General features: G+C 46.4%; 1 protein-coding gene across 1 annotated transcript in view; it reads right to left on the bottom strand.

Annotated features, from left to right (window-relative positions):
- Positions 1 to 3,337, bottom strand: part of KIF3B (kinesin family member 3B) — a 59,557-nt gene extending 56,220 nt beyond the window's left edge. Inside the window, exon 1 of the mRNA XM_010352768.2 lies at positions 3,218 to 3,337. The gene's annotated coding sequence lies outside the window, so the exon portion shown is untranslated. The remainder of the gene's footprint in view (positions 1 to 3,217) is intronic.
- Positions 3,338 to 21,500: the final 18,163 nt, after the last annotated feature.

Genomic DNA, 21,500 nt, shown 5'->3' with positions numbered 1-21,500 from the left:
GGGACACAACAAAACAGATTAGAATCAGTGGCTTTACTCTGCAGCCAAGGCAAACATAAGATATGAATTCATTTAAAGACGTCAAATGCAGTAATTTGCAAATTAAGCTCTGAGTTCCTTGAAGGATATGGAGATGGGACTGATCTCCACATCCTCCACAAACCTAGCATAAGCGGATTTAGCAAATATTTACTGAATTGGGTGTTCAGCTATCAAATCTGACGTCCTACCATCAGCTTTCACCTTTCTTTTTCTTTTTCTTTCTTTCTTTTTTTTTTTTTTTTTTTTGAGACACAGTCTTGCTCTGTTGCCCAGGCTGGAGTGCAGTGGCGTGATCTCGGCTACACTGAAAGCTCCGCCTCCCGGGTTCACGCCATTCTCCTGCCTCAGCCTCCCGAGTAACTGGGACTACAGGGGCCCGCCACCATGCTCAGCTAATTTTTTGTATTTTTTTTTTTTTTAGTAGAGATGGGGTTTCACCGTGTTAGCCAGATGGTCTCCATCTCCTGACCTCGTGATCCGCCCACCTCGGCCTCCCAAAGTGCTGGGATTACAGGCATGAGCCACCATGCCCAGCCAGCTTTCACCTTTCTTTGCAACCCACTGTGGCACAGGATTACAGGTTCCTGGGGCAACCGTATAAAAATATCAACATGTATATAAAGCCATGATGGCTATTGTTTCATGCTTGCAATGACATTATGGTTGACAGACCTGGTATTATCACATACTTTAATTTATTCATTCACCAACCACAAATGGAAAATAAGTACAAGTACCACATTAAGCCCAAATAACAATAGCTAATGTTTACCAAATATGCTGGGCACTTTACATACATTAAGTTCAAACAAATCCTCAGAACAGCCATGCATGATATGTACTATTACTATCCACATTTCACAGATGAGGGAACTACACCACCAAGGGGTTCAAAATGAACTACGAATAATTCTTCCTCACAGGGCCCCTTACCAAAAAGTCATCTCATCATTTCAGAGGTATTGACCATCATTTCAGAGGTAAAGTAGCACCTCTTTGCTCAGTAGTACACAGCTTGGAAGTAGCAGAGCCAAGATTTTAGCCCAGGTAGTCTGATTGCAGGCTTTTAACCACAACTGCAAAACAGCACTGAAAGGGCCTTCAGTATAATCTAGCCTAGTCCCCTCATTTTAACGAGGAGGGAATGAGGGACAGAGAAGCCCTCTTTTAAAGATTCCAACTCTCAGGTTGGGCATGGTGGTTCACGCCTGTAATCTCAGTACTTTAGCAGGCCAAGACAGGCAATCACCCGAGGTCAGGAGTTTGAGACCAGTCTGACCAGCGTGGAGAAACCCCGTCTCTACTAAAAATACAAAATTAGCCAGGCGTGGTGGCACATGCCTGTAATCCCAGCAACTTGGGAGGCTGAGGCAGGAGAATTGCTTGAACCAGGGAGGCGGAGGTTGCGGTGAGCTGAGATGGTGCCATTGCACTCCCGCCTGGGCAACAACACCAAAACTCCATCTCAAAAAAAAAGATTCCAACTCTTTTCTGAGATCCTCACTTTGGATGGTATCTCTTTAAATAAAGCTTTACCTGAGATCTTGTTTCCTTGCCTTTTAGCTTCCAGTCAGTTAAAAGTAACAGAAGAATACCCCTGTGGCCTTATAATAGCAACTGTTGCAAAATCAGAGGCAACAGTGAATGGGGGATAAAATACAGGATTTACCTAGAAACACCTCCACTTCCATCACTCAATAGATACAAAATTCTTAGGCAATGGCTGGGTGTGGAGGCTCATGCATAAAATCCCAGCACTTTGGGAGGCCGAGGCAGGCGTATCACTTGAGGCCAGGAGTTCGAGACCAGTCTGGCCAACATGGCAAAACCTTGTCTCTACTAAAACTACAAAAATTAGTGGGCGAGGTGGTGAACATCTGCAATCCCAGCTACTCGGGAGGCTGAGGCAGAAGAATCGCTTGAACCCAGGAGGCGGAGGTTGCAGTGAGCTGGGATCGTGCCACTGCACTCCAGCCTGGGCAACAGACTGAGACGCTATCTCAAAAAAAAAAAAAAAAAAAGATTCTTAAGCAGGTCCTTCCCTTCACTTTTCTGAAGCTCAGTTTCCTCATTGGCAAAATGAGGATGATATCACCAGGTACCTGGCAAAGTCTACGTAAAGATTAAATGAAATAATATGCCTGGTAAAGTGCTTCTTAATCATATGCTTGTAGTTATTACTGCCGTAAGCACTTCCCAAAGGACACAAAGACGCCTTTTTTCTTCTGGAAGGGTGAACGAAGCCCAAGTAGAAAATGAGACCATGACCCCAGCTATCTACAAAGGATTGACCTCAAAGAGTTTGGACTACTTGTAGAAGTCCACTACCTCCCTTGCTCTGAGCATAATGGAGAAGTAAAACTGGGGTTGGGAGTTGGCATTGCAGTAGGACTACCCGTAAGAGCTGGCACTCTACACACCTACACCTTACCTGTCCCAAAGTCATCTCCTCCTGGGAGTCTTGCCCTCCTCCCCTAGACGCCTCATAATAGCTGGTTGAGCACTTACTATGTGCCAAGCTACTTGACATACCCAGTCTCATTGATTTCCACAGTAGTCTATTATACCATTTCACAGATAAGAAAAAGTAGACTCAAAGAAATTAACTTGCCCAGGGCCACACAATTACTAAGTGGAAACGCCACGTCTCTAACTCACTCAGACTTCAAACTGCCCTCTTGGTCTCCCATGCTAGGGTGCCCTAAAAATTCTCCCTCTCCCCATTTAGGGCACTTTCACACACACGTCTCATCACCTTAACCACTCAGAGCAGCAAGTGTTAGGACCCCTTTGAATAAACAGGTCAACTAAGGCCAGCGAGGGGAAAAGACTTGCCCAAGGTCACACAGCAAGCCCGGGTCAGCGCAGAGGTTCGGACCCCAGGCTCTCGCTTCCCCGCCCTCGTCCCAAACTGGGGCCCTGACCACCGCCCCAGGGCCCCCAGGTGGGTTGCGACCCAGGGTGGCTGTGTCTGGGGGTCGGGCCGCGACTCCGCCCGGGGAAGGAGGGGCAAAGCCGTCCAGACGACCAGAGGATGCCCGGGAGGCAGGGCAGAGGATGCTCCGGCTCGCGGGACAGCAAAGCCAGGAGGAGGCGCGGGCGCGGGTCGCAGGGAAAATCCCAGGCGGCCACAGGATAAGCCCTGCTCGGCGGGCGCCCGGCCCCTCCGACTCACCTGCGGCCCGAGGAGAAAGCGGGCGGCGGCGGCGGCGACGGCGGCGGCGGCGGGGGCGGCGAACCCCTGGCTCAGCCATTCCCCGCTGCCCCGGATGGGGAGAGACAGTGGCCGCTCACTTCCTTAGCAACCTGGCTCAGCGACCCACTTCCTTAGCAACCAGTGTCAATTTCAATAACTTTATTGGCACACGAGCAACGGACAGGGAAAGCCGGCTGGCGGGGTCCGGGCGGGGCTCAGCTCGGTGCTGGAGCTTAGCGGGGCCCAACACACCTCGGTCTCCTCACCCACCTAAGCGGGTAGAGTGGCGCACAACGTGGCCTGACTCCATCCTCTGGTATCTCGTGCCTCAGTTTCCCATCTGTAAAATGGAACACACGCTATTTCAGCCGCCATTCAACCTTTCCTAAAAGCTTTCACATCCATTATCTGACTGGTGTCTCAAAGTCCTACTGAGATAACTCCCACTTAGGGTGCCCCCAGTGACTCAATACAAACACCTACAGGCATCCTTGTTGTATCTTTCCTGTACTTCACCCAATCTAATCAGTCACAACCGCACCAGGCAAGGCCAGACCACGCTCATCTCTAGCCTGCCTGAAATATCTGGTCTCTCTATTTCCATTCTTTCATCCAGCTCTGCCCGGACAATTCATTTTCCATAAGGTGGCCAGAGTAATTATTTAAAACAAATCATGCGGCCAGGTGCAGTGACTGACGCCTGTAATCCCAGCACTTTGGGAGGCCGAGGCAGGTGAATCACCTGAGGTCAGAAGTTCGAGACCAGCCTGGTCAAATGGCAAAACCTCCTCTCTAATAAAAATAAAAAAAATTAGCCAGGCATGGTGGCGCATGCCTGTAGTCCCAGCTACTCAGGAGGCTGAGGCAGGAGAATCGCTTGAACCTGGGAGGCGGAGGTTGCAGTGAGAGAGATGGCAGCACTGCACTCCAGCCTGGGCGACAAGAGCAGAACTCCATCTCAAATATAAAACATTAAAATAAATAAATAAATAAATAAATAAATAAATAAATAAATAAATAAAACAGATCACGCCACTTCCTGGTTAATACTCGATTTAATAGAGTCTCATTGCTCTTAGAATCAAATACGAAGTCCTTATTACTTTCTGGAAAAATCGTTAAAACTCTATTCCAGCCACACTGGCCTAGAAGGGCAGGTTCCATCGCCCATGGAATTTACACCTGCTGCTCCCCGCTAAATAGAAACTGCATAAGAGCAGTCTTTTATTTGTTCACTCTTGTATCCACCAAGCCTGGAACCAAGCTTAGTCAATAGTAGGTACTCAATAAATATGTGTTGCTCCTTGAATAAATGAATAGCTGAGATGCTCTTCTTCACCTGCCCACCCCTACTTTTTTGCCTGTTGTGGCAGATATTGCTACTTCCTCTCAAAAAACGTTATTTCTTCTTGCTACTGGACACAGAGCTAGACAGTATTTCCCAGCCTTCCTTACAGTTCAGACCAAGTTCTGACCAATTAAATGTGATGTGTGCCATTCTCAGGCCTGGCCCATTAAAACTCCCACATAATTTGATTTACACTTTCTCTAAAGTGAAGAAGTTTATTTTTAAATAAAATAATAAAGGAAATACCAAAAGAGACTGCACCCAGCCTCTTTTGGTATTTCCTGAGGCTGATAATTGTCTCATTTTTTCCCCACTTTCATTAGCCTTCTTTGCAGGTATTGTTAATTTTTTCCTATGTCGTTAATAAATTAGACAAATAACCAGCAGTGATTTTTCCAGATGTGTAACATAACAAATAATTCAGCTAGGCATGGTGTCTCATGCCTGTAATCGCAGCACTTTGGGAGGCTGAGGCAGGCAGATCACCCTGAGGTCAGGAGTTCAAGACCAACCTGGCCAACACGGAGAAACCACGTCTCTACTAAAAATTAAAAAATTAGCTAGGCGTGGTGGCAGGTGCCTGTAATCCCCACTACTTGGGAGGCTGAGGCAGAAGAATTGTTTGAACCTAGGAGGTGGAGGCTGCAGTGACCCAAAATGACCCCATTACACTCCAGCTTGGGCAACAAGAGTGAAACTCCATCTCACAAAAACAAGAACTTAAAAAAAAAAAAAGTAAGTTCATGAGTTGTCTTTTGTTTTTTTCTCCTGAAGACTTCAGCTCTGGTCTGGACTAGTGCTCTCCAGACCTACTGCACAGCTGTCATACTGGACTTTCCTACAGCCTACTCCTGGTTGGGATTCCCTGTGCCCTGGACCTTGTGTCTCGAACTTCTGGATTGTGGATTTACTATGTCATCTCTGTGCAGCACATCTTTCTGTAGATTCCTGAGAAAGGTTGCAAAGAAGCAAATATATTTAGTCCTTGTACATCTAAATATGCCTTTATACTGTTTTCACACTTGATTAATAGTTTAGCAGGGTATAGAAATACAGGCTGAACGGCCGGGCGCGGTGGCTCAAGCCTGTAATCCCAGCACTTTGGGAGGCCGAGACGGACGGATCACAAGGTCAGGAGATCGAGACCATCCTGGCTAACACGGTGAAACCCCGTCTCTACTAAAAATACAAAAAACTAGCCGGGTGAGGTGGCGGGCGCCTGTAGTCCCAGCTACTCGGGAGGCTGAGGCAGGTGAATGGCGTGAACCCGGGAGGCGGAGTTTGCAGTGAGCTGAGATCTGGCCACTGCACTCCAACCCGGGCGACAGAGCAAGACTCCATCTCAAAAAAAAAAGAAAAAAAGAAATATAGGCTGAAGGCCGGGCACCGTGGCTCACTCCTGTAATCCCAGCACTTTGGGAGGTCGAGGCAGGCAGATCACCTGAGGTCAAGAGTTTGAGACCAGCCTGGCCAACATGGTGAAACCTCGTCTCTACTAAAAATGCAAAAAAAAATTAGCTGGGCATGGTGGTGCGTGCCTGTAGTCCCAGTTCCTCAGGGAGGCTGAGGCAGGAGAATTGCTTGAACCCAGGAGGCAGAGGTTGCAGTAAGCCAAGATCACACACTGCACTCCAGCCTGGGCGACAGAGGGAGCCTCCATCTCAAAAAAAAGAAAAGAGAGAGAGAAAGAGAGAGAGAGAGAGAGAGAGAGAGAGAGAGAGAGAGAGAGAGAGAGAGAGAGAGAGAGAGAGAGAAGAAATCTAGGCAGAAAATTATTTTATCTCAGAATTTTTAAAGCATTGCATTATTGTTTCTAGTACCCAGATTTAAGACGTCTAATGCCATTCTTAATCCTGTTGTGTCTTGTTCTTTTGTGTACGTGTCTTGTTCTTTTTTTAATATTTGAAAACTTTTAGGCTATTATCTTTATCCATAATGTTGTATTTGATGATGATTCCCCTCAGTGAGGCTTTTCCTCACTTGTGTTAGCTGGGCCTTTTCAATCTGGAGACTTGTATCCCGCTAATCTAGGAAATTTTCTTGTATTATTTCTTTGATAATTTTCTGCCCTCCTATTTTTTTTTTCCCCCTGAAACAGTGTTTTGCTATGTTGCACAGGCTGGAATGCAGTGGCATGATCATGGCTCAGTGCAGCCTCAAGTGATCCTGCCACCTCAGCCTCCCGAGTAGCTGGGACTACAGGAGCATACCATCACGCCTGAGTAATTTTTCTTTTCTTTTCTTTTCTTTTTTTTTTTTTTTTTTTTTTTTTGAGACAGAGTCTTGCTCTGTTGCCCAGGCTTGAGTGCAGTGGCTGGATCTCAGCTCACTGCAAGCTCCGCCTCCCGGGTTCACGCCATTCTCCTGCCTCAGCCTCCCGAGTAGCTGGGACTACAGGCGCCCGCCACCTCGCCCGGCTAGTTTTTTTTTGTATTTTTTAGTAGAGACGGGGTTTCACTGTGTTAACCAGGATGGTCTCGATCTCCTGACCTTGTGATCCACCCGTCTCGGCCTCCCAAAGTGCTGGGATTACAGGCTTGAGCCACCGCGCCTGGCAAATTTTTCTATTTTTTGTAGAAATGGGGTCTCACTGTGTTGCCCAGCTGGTCTCCAACTCCTGGGCTCAAGCAATCCCCCTGCCTCCACCTCCCAAAGTGTAGGGATTACAGGAATGAGCCACCAGACTTGGCTTTCCCCTCCATTTTTTTTCTCTTTCTGGAATTTCTGTTAGTCAGAAGTTATACTTTCCAAACTGAGTTTCTAATTTTCTCTGTTTTTCTCTTATTGTCCCTCTTTTTGGCTCTTTTGTTCTACTCTGTGGGAGATTTCCATCATATCTTTATTTTTAGTGTCTATCTCTTCTATGAAAGAATCTGGGCTCACCTTTTAGTCATCAAATCAATATTCCCTGCAGACATTTGGGTCATAACTTCCTTCCCCTATTAAGTCAGTTACTACTTCCCCTTCTGTCTCTGTTTTCCAAAAACTTGCTGAAATTCCTGAGCCACTAATGTCTCCTTTTCATTCCTGTTAATGTTCTGGGTTAATACATTTTTTTATTCCTTATTGCCATATAGGTGGGTTTCGAGGGAGAAAAAAATAAATACATGTCATCAATCCACTATGTTTAACTGGATGTCTTTACTGCTATTTAACAACAATGTATTGTGTTCTTCAAAATAGCTAGAAAACCTGAAATGTACCCAACACATAGAAATGATAAATACTTGGGTGATAGATAACCTAAATACCCTGACTTTATCATTACACATTCTATGCATGTAACAAAATCGCACTTTTTTTTTAATAGGTAGGGTTTTTTTTTAAATAGGTAAGTAAAAGGTATGAACAGAGAGTTCAGAGAAAAGGAATAGAAAATATTGCTTTTAAACATAGGAAAAGGAAAGATACTTATGCTTACTCATATTAAAGAAATGAAAATTAAAACAACTTTTTTTTTTTTTTTGAGGCGGAGTCTCGCTCTGTCGCCCGGACTGGAGTGCAGTGGCCAGATCTCAGCTCACTGCAAGCTCCGCCTCCCGGGTTCACGCCATTCTCCTGCCTCAGCCTCCCGAGTAGCTGGGACTACAGGCACCCACCACCTCACCCGGCTAGTTTTTTGTATTTTTTAGTAGAGACGGGGTTTCACCGTGTTAGCCAGGATGGTCTCGATCTCCTGACCTCGTGATCTGCCCGTCTCGGCCTCCCAAAGTGCTGGGATTACAGGCTTGAGCCACCGCGCCCGGCCTTTTTTTTTTTTTAAACAGAATCCTGCTCTGTCGCCCAGGCTGGAGTGCCGTGGCACAATCTCAGCTCACTGCAATCTCTACCTCCAGGTTCAGGTGATTCTCATGTCTCAGCCTCCTGAGTAGCTGGGATTACAGACGTGTACCACCATACCTGCCTCATTTTTGTATTTTTTAGTAGAGGCAGGGTTTTGCCATGTTGGCTAGGCTGGTCTTGAATTCCTGGCCTCAAGTGATCCGCCTGCCTCAGCCTCCCAAAGTGCTGGGATTACAGGCATGACCCACTCACTGCACCTGGCAGAAAAAAGAACTTTGGTAAAGCATTGTTGATGATGGTCTGGTGCTGATTCTGTCCTTAGCAAGCTGAATAAAGCTGTGTATTGGAATGGGATTAGTAGTTGTACAGTGTAGGGTGACTAACATGTTCTAGTTTGCATAGGTCTGTCCCTGTTTTAGCACCAAAAGTTCCATGTCCCAAGAAACTCCTTAGTCCAGGCAAACTAGGATGACTGGGGTAACTAGTCATGATGGGGTAACTTCTATATTACCAGTATGTTTCTACTCCTAGCATTTCCTTTCCATACTGTGTCCTCTTTTCCATCTAACCCGTACTATGACGTGTTTATTGCTCAGAGGAAAGTTATTTCAGTTGAAAAATAGAGAAAGGACTTTCTGAGCTCCAGAATCTTGGGGAGGAGACTCAGGGAATGAAAGAAGTTTTGAAAAGTCAGAGCAGGGCTTCCAAACCTCTCAATTCTGGAAATTTGCTCAGTTCAATGAAGGGGAGAGATGATGAGGATGCAACAAGAGGGAGGAGGCCAGTGGGGCTGGAAAAAAGGGTCCTGATCTAGAGAGATCACATGGACCAGAGCAAAGACCTGCCTTCCTACATCCCCCAGAGCAAACTCCAACCTAGAAATGATCTGGTGTAATTCCAGCGAGCACCATTGTGTCAGTTTATCATAAATAATATAAACCAATTCTGATGGTAGCAGAAAAGGAATTTATTAGCAGGGTAATAGGAAGGCCACAAAATCACCAGGAAGTTTCTAGAAGTGGCCAGGAATAAGGAAGGCAAGGCCACATGGGACCACGTACTACTGGACTTGTCTGGGGAGAACACTGGTTGCCCTGCTTTCACCATGGTCACCTGGCCATGGGCACTGTCTCAAGGCCATTCTCACCTTCCCTCTCCATAAGGATTCCCCAGTCTCGACTTCTGTAACCCAAGCCCTAATTGGTCAATCCTTGATCACATGCCCATCTCTTACCTGCAGTGGAAGCTGTAAAGACAAACATCTGACCTTTCGGCTTCTATGGTAGGAGGAAGACTGCCTTTGATTCACAAAGAGTCCCTAGACATAAGGAGGGGGTTCTGTTGTTAAGCAGGGGGAAGAATCCCTTTATAACCAGACATCCCCTTTGGCAAGAAGCTCCATTAGCCCTCCTCCTCAACGTCACTTAGTGAGGACCCTCTTCCAGTGGCAGGCATGTCACCCAGCGACCACCCAGCTGGAATTAAGTCCACTGTGTTATGAAACTTTGCTCAGTCCCCATCTGAGTTATCCTGTGAGGATGCCTCATTTTAGTGGCTAAGAGAACCCAAATTCTGTATGACAGAGAAAGGCACCATATATCTGGTGACTGGGTGGCAGCAGAGGAGTGTGGGAAAGGACATGCTTGCATCTATCATGGGTAAGGACATGCTTGCATCTATCATGGGTGAGGCTGAATGGAGTCCAAACCAGGAGAAAGGTAAAACATAGCCCAGAAACTCAAGGATTTTTTTTTTTTTTTTTTTTTTTTTTTTTTTTTTTTTTTTTTTTTTTTTTTTGAGACAGGGTCTTTCTCTGTCGCCCAGGCTGGAGCGCAGTGACGCAATCGTGGCTCACTGCAAGCTCCGCCTCCCAGGTTCATGCCATTCTCCTGCCTCAGCCTCCCGAGTAGCTGGGACTACAGGTGCCCGCCACCACGCCCAGCTAATTTTTTGTGTATTTTTTAGTGGAGTCGGGGTTTCACCGTGTTAGCCAGGATGGTCTCAATCTCCTGACCTCGTGATCTGCCCACCTCAGCCTCCCAAAGTGCTGGATTACAGGCGTGAGCCACCGCGCCCGGCCCCATGGATGGTTTTATTATGATCTCATCCAGGAGAAATAACTTCCAATGGACTCCCTGCAAAGATGGCCTGGCTCCCCATGCAAGGGTAAAATCACGATGTTTTCTTTCTTCCCTCACATTCGAGAGCAGCCCTGACCAACAGATCTTTCCACCGTGGTGGACATGTTCTATATCTGTGCTGTCCAATAAGGCAGCCAACAGCCACATGTGGCTACTGAGCACTTGAAATAAGTCTAGTGCTACTGAAAAACTGAATTGTATTTATTTAATTTTAATTAATTTATGCCTCAGTGGTCACATGCAGCTAGTGGTTACCATACTGGACAGTGCATCTCTGCACTATGAAAATGACAAGCATAGACTGTGGGGTCCAGACGGTCTAAAGTTTGAATCCCAGCTCCATTCCTTATGTGTTAGCTGAGTGACCGAGGGCACATGACTTGACGTCTCTGGGACTCACATTTCTCATGTGCAAAGTGGAGCTAGAAATGCAACTGCTGGCCGGGCGCGGTGGCTCAAGCCTGTAATCCCAGCACTTTGGGAGGCCGAGACGGGCGGATCACGAGGTCAGGAGATCGAGACCATCCTGGCTAACACAGTGAAACCCCGTCTCTACTAAAAAATACAAAAAACTAGCCGGGCGTGGTGGCGGGCGCCTGTAGTCCCAGCTACTTGGGAGGCTGAGGCAGGAGAATGGCGTGGACCCGGGAGGCGGAGCTTGCAGTGAACTGAGATCCGGCCACTGCACTCCAGCCTGGGCGACAGAGCGAGACTCCGTCTCAAAAAAAAAAAAAAAAAAAAAAAAAAAAAAAAAAAAAAAGAAATGCAGCTGCTTAGGTTTGTTGTGAGGATTAACTCAAATATGGTTTGGGGCCGGGCACAGTGACTCACGCCTGTAATCCCAGCACTTAGGGAGGCCAAGGTGGGTGGACTGCTTAAGCTTAGCAGTTTAAGATCAGCCTGGGCAACATGGCAAAACCCTGTGTCTACAAAAAATACAAAACTTAGCTGGCCATGGTGGCGCACACTTGTAGTCCCAGCTACTCAGGAGGTTGATATGGGAGGATTGCTTGAGCCCAAGAAGTTGAGGCTGCAGTGAGCTGAGATCATAGCACTGCACTCCAGCCTAGGCAACAGAGCAAGATTCTGTCTCAAAAAAAAAAAAAAAGAAAGAAAGAAAAAGAAAAAGATACACTGCGGGACAATGCCTGGCACTTAGTAGGTTCTCCATGAATGATGGCTTCTTTATCAGTGGGGTCATGGTGTCCTCCAGCAAAGCAATCGTAAACGTGAGAAGTCGTGCTGGTGAGAGAGTTCAGTCTTCCTGGAAATTTAATATCATTTGGGGAGGAGGGCTGAAGAAGGGTTGTATAAAAAGACTGCAAAGGGAATTATTTATTAGAATGCAAGGAGGTGGCATCCCAGCGGCCCTTTCAGGAAGAAACAAGATGCGGGGCTTGGACTGAAGCCAACACCTGAGCTGTGCTTGCTGCGTCTCACTTGGCAGAGTGCCCAGGTTCAGAATGGATGGAACTCTGGGACCCGAGGGAGGCTCTAAGGGCTGAGGATCAAGCTAATGGCTTCTAAATTCACATCTTTGATGTTTTCTGAAGAAAGTCAGACAGGAGTTGGCTGCTAATTGCTTCCTCCTCAGGCACTTAACTGCCTGTGTGACCTTGGGCAAGTGAGTTCACCCTTAGGACTCGTTTCCCTGCCTGCTTCCCTCAGGGCTGCTGTGAGGGTTCACCCAGGGAATGGGTGTGAAATGCTTTCCCAGCTGTAAGGCCCATACATAGTAACACTGAGATAAAGAAAACAGTACTTCCTTTTTTTTTTTTTTTTTTTTTTTTGAGACAGTCTTGCTCTGCAGCCAAGGCTGGAGTGTAATGGTGCAGTATCGGCTCACTGCAACCTCTGTCTCCCGAGTTCAAGCCATTCTCCGGCCCCAGCCTCCCGAGTAGCTGAGATTACAGGCATGTGACACCATGGACAGCTAATTTTTAAAATATATTTTTAGTAGAGACAGGGTTTCACCATCGTGGTCAGCCTGGTCTCGAACTCCTTGACCTCAAATGATCCACCTGCCTTGGCCTCCCAAAATGCTGGGATTACAGGCGTGAGCCACCGTGCCTGGCCAAGAAAACAGTGATATTAAAGTCTTAGAGCCAGGAGGAGGTCATAAAATCCCTTGACAGACCAAGACTACCCCAGTAGGTCCCAGGACCGGGTTTTATGTTACTTATTTGTATCCTCTGTGCTTAGCACAGTGGCTGGTGCACTGCCCGCAGCACACTTATTTAAAAACATACATTTGACCAAGTGACGTAATTCATACTTGTAATCCTAGCATCCTGGGGGCCCAAGGTGGGAGGATCTCTTGAGACCAGGAGTTTGAGACCAGCCTGGGCAATGTAGAGAGACTTCATCCCTAAAAATTAAAATTAAAAAATTAGCAGTTGGGCACGGTGGCGTGAGCCACCTCACTCCTGTAATCCCAGCACTTTGGGAGGCCGAGGCAGACGGATTATGAGGTCAGGAGATCAAGACCATCCTGGCTAACATGGTGAAACCCGGTCTCTACGAAAAACACAAAAAATTAGCCGGGTATGGTGGTGAGTGCCTATAATCTCAGCTACTCAGGAGACTGAGACAGGAGAATAGCTTGAACCCGGAAGGCAGAGGTTGCAGTAATCCGAGATCGTGCCATTGCACTCCAGCCTGGGCGACAGAGCAAGACTCTGTCTCAAAAAAAAAAAAAAAAAAAAAAAAAAAAAAAAAAAATCGTGATGACTAAAAAGCATTTGAGTCAGCCCATTCCATTTCTAGGAATCAATTTTGAGAAAATAATGAAACACACTCCCAAAGATTTAGGCACAAGCTTGTTCACCTCAGCTTCATTTACAACAGGGAAATATTATGTCCGATATTAGAGGAATGGAGAGAATAAACTAAGAGATGTCAGTAAGGAGAAATATTATGCTGTTATTGAAAATAATGTTTTTCAGCTGGGCGCAGTGCCTCACGCCTGTAATTCCAGCACTTTGGGAGGCCGGGGCGGGTGGATCAAAAGGTCAAGAGATCAAGAGCATGCTGGCCAACAAGGTAAAACCCCATCTCTACTGAAAATATAAAAATTAGCTGGGCATGGTGGTGCACACCTGTAGTCCCAGCTACTTGGGAGGCTGAGGCAGGAGAATCACTTGAACCCGGGAGGCAGAGGTTGCAGTGAGCCGAGATCGCACCACTGCACTCCAGCCTGGTGACACAGTGAGACTCTGTCTCAAGAGAAAGAAAGAAAAGAAAGGAAGGAAGGAAGGAAGGAAGGAAGGAAGGAAGGAAGGAAGGAAGGAAGGAAGGAAGGAAGGAAGGAAGGAAGGAGAAAGAAAGAAAGAAAGAAAGAAAGAAAGAAAGAAAGAAAGAAAGAAAGAAAGAAAGAAAGAAAGAAAGAAAGAAAGAAAGAAAGAAAGAAATGATATTTTTCAACAGCATCCAATGATATGGGGAAATGCTCATGAAAATATAAGAAAGTAAAAGGATATCTATACTCACTAGGAAAAAATTTTAACTACTCTCTGGTGGTCTTCAAGAAAGTTTCTTAGACAATCAACAGAATTTAAAAGGCAACACACAGAATGGGAGAAAATAGTTGCAATTCATATATTAAGGGGTTAATATCCAGGTTCTATAAAAAACTCTGGCCTGGTGCGGTGGCTCATGCCTATAATCCCAGCACTTTGGGAAGCGGGTAGATTACCTGAGGTTAGGAGTTTGAGACCAGCCTGGTCAACATGGTGAAACTATCTCTACTAATAATACAAAAACTAGCCGGGCATGGTGGCACATACCTGTAATCCCAGCTAATCGGGAGGCTGAGGCAGGAGAATCGCTTGAACCCAGGAGGCAGAGGTTGCAGTGAGCCAAGATCACGCCCGGTAACAAGAGTGAAACTCTGTTTCCAAAACACAAAAAGAACTCCTACAACTCAACAACAAACATAAACAACCCAGTTAAAAAATGGACAAACGCTGGGTGCAGCGGCTCACACCTGTAATCCCAATACTTTTAGAAGTCAAGGCAGGAGATGGCATGAGACCAGGATTCAAGGCAGCCTGAGCAACATGTTAAGACTCTGTCTCTACAAAGAAAACAAGGAAAAAAAATTTGCCTGGCATGGGTGTGAGCTTGTAGTCCCTGCTCCTCAGAAGGCTGAGGCAGAATGATCATTTGATCCTGGGAGGTCAAGGCTGCAGTGAGCCATGATTGCACCACTGTGCTCCAGCCTGGGTGACAGAGTAAGTCTGTCTCAAAAAAACAAAGAATAAAAGATGGGCGAAGGACTTGAATAGACATTTCTCCAAAGAAACTATGAAAATGGTAAAAAAAACGGCCAGGCTTGGTGGCTCACGCCTATAATCCCAGCACTTTGGGAGGCCAAGGTGGGGGGATCACCTGAGGTCAGTAGTTCGAGACCAGCCTGACCAACATGGTGAAACCCTACCTCTACTAAAAATACAAAATTAGCTGGTCATCGTGGCAGGCGCCTATAATCCCAGCTACCTGGGGGGCCGAGGCAAGAGAATCACTTGAACCCAGGAGGTGGAGGTTGCTGTCAGCAGAGATCGTGCCACTGTACTCCAGCCTGGGCAACAAGAGTGAAACTCCGTCTCAAAAAAAAAGAAATGGCAAAAAAAAAACACATGAAAAGATATCTAAAATTATTAATTACGGAAATGCAAATCAAACCACAATGAGCTAACACCACAAACCCATTAGATGATTATTATAAAAATAAAAATAAAAAAACAGGAAATATGTGTTGACAAGGATGGAGAAATTGGAAACCTTATGCGTTGTTGGTGGAAATGTAAAATGGTAGAGGTGTTGAAGTGTTAGTTCCTCAAAAAACTAAAAATAGATTTTCATAAGATCCAGCAATTCCACTTTAAATACCCAACAGAATTGAAAGCTGGGTCTCAAAGAGATTTTTGTATACCCATGTTCATAGTAGCATTATTCCCAATAGCCAAAATGTAGAAGCGGCCAGATGCAGTGGCTCACGCCTGGAATCCCAGCACTTTGGGAGGCCAAGGCGGGCGGATCATGAAGTCAGGAGATGGAGACCATCCTGACTAACACAGTGAAACCCCGCCTCTACTAAAAATACAAAAAATTAGCCGGGTGTGGTGGTGGGCGCCTGTAGTCCCAGCTACTGGGGAGGCTGAGGCAGGAGAATGGTGTGAACCCAGGAGGCAGAGCTTGCAGTGAGCCCAGATCGCCCCACTGCACTCCGGCCTGGGCGACAGGGCGAGACTCCGTCTCAAAAAAAAAAAAAAAAAAACAAAAAAACGTAGAAGCAACCCACTGTCCCTCAACAGATGAATGGATAACAAAATGCAGTATAAACATAAAATAGAGTATTATTCAACTTTAAAAAGGAATGAGATTCTGACATATGCTACAACATGAATGAATCTTGAGCATATTATGTTAAATAAACCAGTCACAGGCTGGGCGCGGTGGGTCATGCCTGTAATCCCAGCAGTTTGGGAGGCCCAGGGAGGCAGATCACTGGAGGTCAGGAGTTTAAGACCAGCCTGACCAACAGGATGAAATGCTGTCTCTACTAAAAATACAAAAATTAGCCGGGCGTGGTGATGTGCACCTGTAACCCCAGCTACTTGTGAGGCTGAGGCAGAAGAATCGCCTAAACCTGGGAGGCAAAGGTTGCAGTGAGCCGAGATCGCGCCACCGTACTCCAGCCCAGGTGACAGTGTGAGACTCTGTCTGAAAAAAATAAATAAATAAAAATAAAAACACAAAAATTAGCCAGGCATGGTGGTATATGCCTGTAATCCCAGCTACTTGGGAGGCTGAGGCATGAGAATCACTTGAACCCAGGAGGCGGAGGTTGCAGTGAGCCGAGATGGCACCACTGCACTCCAGCCTGGGCGACAGAGTGAGACCCTGTCTCAAAAAAAAAAAAAAAAAAAAAAAAAAAATCAAAGTCCCTGAAACCTTGGAATGTACCTCAACCAGTCTTATAAAAAATTACCTTTGGGCTGGGCACAATGGCTCACACCTGTACTCCCAGCACTTTGGGAGGCGCAGGCCAGCAGATCACCAGGTCAAGAGATCAAGACCATCCTGGCCAACACAGTAAAACCCTGTCTCTACTAAAAACACAAAAAATTAGCCAGGCATGGTGGCATGCACCTGTAGTCCCAGCTACTGGAGAGGCTGAGGCAGGAGAATCACTTGAACCTGGGAGGCAGAGTTTGCAGTGAGCCAAGATCGCTCCACTGCACTCCAGCCTAGGCAACAGAACGAGACTCTCTCTCAAAAAAAAAAAAAAAAAAATTGCTTTTGCCGGGTGAGGTAGCTCACGCCTCTAATTTCAGCACTTTGGGGGGCCAAGGCAGGTGGATCACCTAAGGTCAGGAGTTTGAGACCAGCCTGACCAACATGGTGAAACCTTGTCTCTACTAAAAACACAAAAATTAGCCAGGCATGGTGGTGCACACTTGTAATCCCAGCTACTCGGGAGGCTGAGACAGGAGAATTGCTGAGATCACGCCACTGCACTTCAGTCTGAGCAACAGCGAGACTCTGTGTTTAAAAAAAAAAAATGCCTTTATAGGTAGAGCAGGGGTTACTGGATGAAAGTCCCAGAGAGACCCTCAAAACAGTTTATTTATTTTACTGATTGATTGATCGGTTGATTGATTTTGAGACAGGGTCTTGCTCTGTCACCCACACTGGAGTGCAGTGGCACAATCACAGGTTACTGTAGCCTTGACATCAGACTCAAGCTATCCTCCCACCTCAACCTGCCAAGTAGCTGGGACTATAGGCACACACCACCACACCCAGCTAATTTTGGTATTTTTGTAGAGACAGGGTCTCCCTATGTTCCCTGGTCTTGAACGCCTGGGCTCAAGCAACTCACCTGCTTCGGGCTCCCAAAAAGTGTTGGGATTATAGGAGTGAGCCACTGTGACCAGTCAAAAATAGTTTATTTATTGTAGTTATTAATATTTAGCTTTATTTATTTATTTATTTGAGACAGGATATCGTTCTGTCACCCAGGCTGGAGTGCAGTGGCACAATCTCAGCTCACTGCAACCTCTGCCTCCAAAGTTCAAGTGATTCTCCTGCCTCAGCCTCACGAGTAGCTGGGATTACAGGTGTGCGACACAACGCCAGCCTAATTTTTGTATTTTTAGTAGAGATGGGGTTTTGCTCTGTTGGCCAGGCCACATCTATAATTTCAGCACTTTGGGAGGTTGAGGTGGGAGGATTGCTTGAGCCCAGAAGTCTGAGACCAGCCTGTCTCTACAAAAAAAAAAAAAAAAAAAAAATCAGTCAAGTATGGTGGCATGTACCAGTAGTTCTAGCTACTTGGGAGACTGAGGTGGGAGGATCACTTGAGCCCAGGAGTTTGAGGCTGCAGTGAGAGATAGAGCAAGACTTTGTCCCTGAAAAAGGAAAAAAGAGGTAGGTAGGTGCTATTATTATTCCCATCTTACAGATGAGAATTGAGGCTACAAGTATGCAATGAGTAAGTCGCAGAGTGAGATTCAAAGCCTGTTTTAACCCAGCTTTAAAGCCTGAGACTTTGGCTGCCTTGGGGTTCACAAGCCTGTGAACCACAGACAGCATAAGTATGCAGTTGTATTTCCTTTGGGCTGTTCAGTGTTTTATAAAATAGAGAATTAGGTCGGGTGCAGTGGCTCACGCCTGTAATCCCACCACTTTGGGAGGCCGAGGTGGGTGGATCACGAGGTTGGGAGTTCGAGACCGACCTGGCCAATATGGTGAAACCCCATCGCTACTAAAAATACAAAAATTAGCTGGGTGTGGCAGCGGGCACCTGTAGTCCCAGCTACTCGGGAGGCTGAGGCAGAAGAATCACTTGAACCTGAGAGGCGGAGGTTGCAGTGAGCTGAGATTGTGTCACTGCACTCCAACCTGGGCAAAAGAGTGAGACTCTGTCTCAAAAATACAATACAATACAATACAATAGAGAATTAATTGCCAGTTTAAAACCCAGGAAATTGGGAAATTGCCTGGCACAGGGGCTCATGCCTGTAACCCTAGCACTTTTGGAAGCCAAGGCAAGTGGATCACTTGAGCTCACGAGTTTAAGACCAACCCCGTGAAACTTTGTCTCTATAGAAATTAGCCGGGCATAGTGGCGTGCACCTGTAGTCCCAGATACTCAGGAGGCTGAGGTGGGAGGATTGCTTGAGCTTGAGCCTGGGAGACAGAGGTCGCAGTGAGCTGAGATTGTGCCACTGCACTCCAGCCTGGGTGACACAGTGAGACCCTGTCTCAAAAAAAAAAAAAAAGGAAATTTCCTATAAAATTGGGATTTTTCAACTTCTCTTGAAACATCTAAAGATCCGACTACACTGGACCCGAGTCCCATATGGCAACAATTGGCTGGGAGGAGTAGCAGTTGCTACTATTAAAGGAGGTATGTGCGTTGCACTTTGACTTAGGCCCCGCAACACCCACTCCACCACATTGACCTGCCTCATTCTTCTAGTTGTTGGAAGCATTTGGGTGTGTGTGTGTGTGTGTGTGTGTTTTTGAGACAGAGTCTCGTTCTATTGCCTAGACTGGAATGCAGTGGTGCAATCTCAGTTCACTGGAACCTCTACCTTCCAGGTTCACGTGATTCTCCTGCTTCAGCCTCCTGAGTAAATGGGATTACAGGTGCACACAACCACGCCTGGCTAGTTTTTGTATTTTTAGTAGAGACGAGGTTTCATCATGTTGGCCAGGCTGGTCTCGAACTCCTGACCTCAGGCAATCTGCCCGCCTCAGCCTCCCAAAGTGCTGGGATTACAGCTACCACACCGGCCCTTGGAAGCATTTGAATTTGTGACTCCTGGGTCCATACTTTCTAATTGTTGAAATTGCCTTGTAGTGTACTGAGCTCCCCCTGACTGGAAATGTGCAAACTGAGGCTAGATGGCTACTGTAGGGATGTCAGAGAGGGATTTCAAGAGCCAGTTGGATAATTAGATCAGATAACATATATTATGCTTTCCAGCCCTGCAATGTCAAATATTTACTTAAGACTTTGCAGCATATATTTTTAAGAACTAACTTCCCCTCTGGTTTCAACTTACTGTTTCAGTCTTTCCTTTCCCTTTCCCTTGGTTTCTTGATCTATTTATATATTTTTAATCATATGATTATACTGTATAAATTCCTGTAAGCTTCCTCAAATCTTTTCTGGGAATAAGGGGAACAAATGAATCTATATGTAAATATTTACCTAAAGGGTTTGGTTCCAGGTACTGAAAAGAAACAAAAAAAGAATTATAAGTTACAACTGCCAAGTTATCTCAGGTCTCTCCGAGATTATCAGACTCAAAGCAATAAAGGCAACAAGACAGAAAGAGCTAAGAGTCTGGGATGTGAGCATGTGCCTGGGTACTCCCGACCCACTGTCTTAGGAAAGGAAGCCTTAACGTTTATTGCTCACTCTGTGTTTAAAACACATTTTTTTTTGTTTTGTTTTGTTTTTTGAGACAGGGTCTCACTCTGTCACCCAGGCTGAAGTGCAGTAGCACAATCTTGGCTCACTGCAACCTTCACCTCCCAGAGTCAAGTGATTCTCGTGCCTCAGCTTCCTAAGTAGCTGGGATTACAGGCATGCACCACCACTCCTGGCTAATTTTTGTGATTGTAGTAGAGACAAAGTTTCACCATGTTGGCCAGGCTGGTCTTGAACTCCTGACCTCAGGTGATCCGCCCACCTCAGCCTCCCAAAGTGCTAGGATTACAGGCGTGAGCCACCATGCCTGGCCTAAAATAGATTTTTAAATTCCATGGCCAGGCATGGTGGTTCATGTCTGTAATCCCAGCACTTTAGGAGGCTGAGGCAGGAGGATCACTTGAGGCCAAGAGTTTAAGATCAGCCTGGGCCACACAGTGAGACCCTGTCTCTACAAAGATAAAATAATACAATAAATTCTATAACTAAATGTGGCAGTTTTTAAAGAAGTGGCTGCAAATTCCTTGACACTCCTCCCACTGGAGGGGGAATCTATGTCCCCTTTCCTTGAATCTGGGTGGCTCGTGGCTGATGTCACCAATAGAGTATGGCAGAAGTGATGCTATATGACTTCTGAGGTTGGGTCATAAATAAACATGCAGCTCTGCCTGGTTCTCTTGGAATATTCTCTCTCCAAATGCTTCTTCCTGGAATATTTCCTCTTGGAACACCGCTTCCATGCTGCGAGGAGGCCTAGGCCACAGTGAGAGGCCATTTGTAGGTGTTCTAGTCAATGGCTCTAGCTGAGCCCAGCATGCTAGTCATCCAAACCCAGGCACCAGAAATGTGAGTCATCACCAGCTGTTCTCATCTCCCAGCTCAGGCTCCAAACATCAGGGAGCAGAGACAAAGCTATTATGTTGTGCCTTGTGCAAATTCCTGACCCACAGAATCTGTGAATGGCATAAAAGGATTGTTGTTTCATGCCACTAAGTTTGGGGTGGTTTGCTATCCAGCAACAGAAAATTAGACCAGTAACCCAGGAACACACTGTTATTGCAAATGGTTCAAACCATCAAGAAAAATACATAGTATGAGAACGATAGGTCCAGTGGGGCGTGGTGGCTCACGCCTGTAATCATAGCACTTTGGGAGGCTGAGGCGGGCAGATCACCTGAGGTCAGGGGTTTGAGACTAGCCTGGCCAATATGGTGAAACTATGTCTCTACTAAAAATACAAAAATTGGCCAGGGCGCGGTGGCTCAAGCCTGTAATCCCAGCACTTTGGGAGGCCGAGACGGGCGGATCACGAGGTCAGGAGATCGAGACCATCCTGGCTAACACGGTGAAACCCCGTCTCTACTAAAAAATACAAAAAAATTAGCCGGGCGAGGTGGCGGGCGCCTGTAGTCCCAGCTACTCGGGAGGCTGAAGCAGGAGAATGGCGTGAACCCGGGAGGCGGAGCTTGCAGTGAGCTGAGATCCGGCCACAGCACTCCAGCCTGGGCGACAGAGTGAGACTCCGTCTCAAAAAAAAATAAA

Source organism: Rhinopithecus roxellana, chromosome 13, assembly GCF_007565055.1.
Source record: "Rhinopithecus roxellana isolate Shanxi Qingling chromosome 13, ASM756505v1, whole genome shotgun sequence".
NCBI lineage: Eukaryota > Metazoa > Chordata > Mammalia > Primates > Cercopithecidae > Rhinopithecus > Rhinopithecus roxellana.
This window is presented reverse-complemented; position numbering and strand designations above follow the sequence as displayed.